We start from the raw sequence: 2,615 nt of genomic DNA on the forward strand, positions 1-2,615 counted from the left end.
GAGCGGCCCCGCGGGGGCTTGCCGAGGGCGGCCGCCCGCGCGCTCCGGTGCCGGCTGCCTGGTCTTGGAGAGAATCCATTACCTCCCCGGTTATAGGCGGCTTTCAAAGGCAATCTTTCAATTGTGCGCATTTAAGGCATTGATTGGAGGCTAAATTATCCTCTCCTGCCGGATCCGCCGGAGACACAGCTTCATCCACCTCGCCGGCCGYGCTCGCAGGGCCCCGGCGAGCCCCGAGCCGCCCACCCGGGGAGGGGTCTGCCGTCCTCGGGGACCCCGCCACCCTGCACGGCACCCCCCGTGCCGGCCCCACGCCGCGACGCCGCTGCACGAAACCCCTCGGCCCCGCRCAGCGCCGCCTGCCAAATCCTTTCTCTGCGGCGCTGACCTGCAGCCCGCGGGCCCGGCCGGCGGCGGAGAGTTCCCAGGCGAGCGCCGGGCAGCGCTGCGGCTGCCCCAGCCGCGCTGCCCTTCCCCGCGAGGCGCCCCGGCCCCCCSCCTTCCAGCCTAAGAGCATTATCCAGATAATCCCGGCCTGGCAGCGCGGCGGCGTCTCGCCGACGAACTCCTCCGAGGCACGCAGGGGACGAGCACGCACTCGGTTAATTACTGAGGCAGATGCTCGTTTCCTTCGCCAGTCCCGTCCCTGCCCGCAGAGGCACGGCTCGCCCCACGACGGCACCGAGACCCCCCCGCCGTGCGTCTCCCGGCTGCATCATCCCGCCGGGCGTCACGCCGACGGCGGCTGGAGCCACGCAGCCTCGCGCGGGCAGAGCCGGCGCGTTGCCCCTGCAAGCAGCCAGCCAGCCCGGCCCCGCAGGGACCAGCAGCGCTTCCCTTGGCCCCGGGCTGCCCGGCGCTCCCAGGGCTCCCGAGTTACAGGGTGATCCCTCCAGTAAAGCAARGATGCCCTGAACGGCCAGGCCTGACACAGCTTCGGAGAGGCAGGGGAGGTGGTGCCGTGCGGTGGAGCTGGATGGAGCCGTGCTCTGGCACCACGCACCCTCGCCGCTCCGCGCTGCGGGGCCCAGGCCCTGCTTTCGGCCCCAGCTGGAGCAAGCGCTCCCTGATGCTGTTTGCTAAGTGCAAGCGTTGTTTGGACCAGGCTCTGCTCCCTGCCCAGAGGCCCTGCAGATCCAGGGTGTCAGTGCAGGAACTGCCCCTCCTGGAGGGGGCACCGCATGCCACCCACCCATGCTGCCAGGGGCAGACCCCAGCAGCACCCAGCGTGGTCCAGGTGGGGGGAAGGCAGCCAGAGCTGCCGACGGTGCTGCAAGGGGCCCACGGGTCACCGCACAGGCAGGACAMCCAGGGAGGGGTGGCAGGACAGAGGCAGGATCAGGCCCTGCMTTGCCACTGCCCGGGCAGGGATCCGTCAGTCTCTCTGGGCTTGAGGAGGGGTCAGATGCTCCCCCATGTCCCCCAGACCCATGTCACATCTCCACCATATGCCAGCCTAAGGGCAGCGTGTGCCCATCCCTGGAGSCAGGTCAAAGCCACCACGACATCAAGCACCGCAGCCCTGCACGGGAATCACTGACTGCCAGGAAGAAAGGGATCGTGTGCATGGGCGAGGGGCAGCTCGGGGCCCGGCCCTGGCAGCATGGAGGGGCACAGAGGGGACGGTGCCCCACAGCTCCCAGCCCTGGGAAGAGCTCAGCACCTCCCAGGGCATCCCTACCTCTAATGCGCTGGGAAATGCACATGCAGAGTTTAATTAACTTTATTGATATTCAGAAATTAGGAGACTGACTAGAGGTAATTGCTCATTAGAAATCATTAAACTGACACAGCAAGCACCAACCTCCCTCCCTCCCTCCCTCTGGAGGAGCCTGCCCTGCCCAGGACCCTGCTCCCAGGACACAGCAGAGCCGGGGACTGGGGACACGGACCCCTGTCCAGTCCCGCTGCCCCCCAGCAGCGCTGGGGGAGGGGATGCCCTGGCCTTGCCCCACTCGCTGCCCAGCAGAGGGTTCCCCACGTATCTCCCCCACCCCCCAACTAACAGGGCTCTGCCAGCAGCCCCCACCAGCAGACAGAGATGCGAATAGCAGTGGGCACGGGGCCACCGCGTCCTTCCCCGCCTCAGCTCCGCGGCCAGATGGGGAGTTTATGTAACTCCCTGCGCGGCTGCTCCCTGCAGCTCGGCTCCGAGCCGTGCAGGGCTGCTTCCCTGCCAGCCCTGCTCCCCGGCCAGCCCCACCTCTCACCAGGCAGAGCAGGGCCAGACCCACTGCCCGCTCCCTGCCCCACACACAGCCCACAACTGCTGCCAGCAGCCTCCCAGCCCCRAGGGACCGGGACACTGAAGCCAGGACGGGTCCTCACTCCTGCTCTGAGGGGCAGCCGAGACCTGAGGCATCGAGGCTCTGGGGCCGTCGCTCAGGGCTGCCCAGGGGCAGGGGCTGTACGGGCCCCACGGGCAGCACAGCCAGAGAGCCAGGGGGAGGCAGGCAGCGGCCGCTCTCCTTGAGAAGAGCCAACACCCTCCGCTGCTTGCACCTCCCCTACACCYTCCCTGCAGCCAGATGGGTCCCCCGGCACCCAGAGCCTCCGAGCCCCGCAGAGGGGGCCGGCACTCGGGGACCCCGCACCAAACCCGCCGACGAGACGAG

Source organism: Rhea americana, unplaced genomic scaffold (genome assembly GCF_003343005.1).
Source record: "Rhea americana isolate MKP2758 unplaced genomic scaffold, rheAme1 scaffold_967, whole genome shotgun sequence".
In the NCBI taxonomy this organism is placed as follows: domain Eukaryota; kingdom Metazoa; phylum Chordata; class Aves; order Rheiformes; family Rheidae; genus Rhea; species Rhea americana.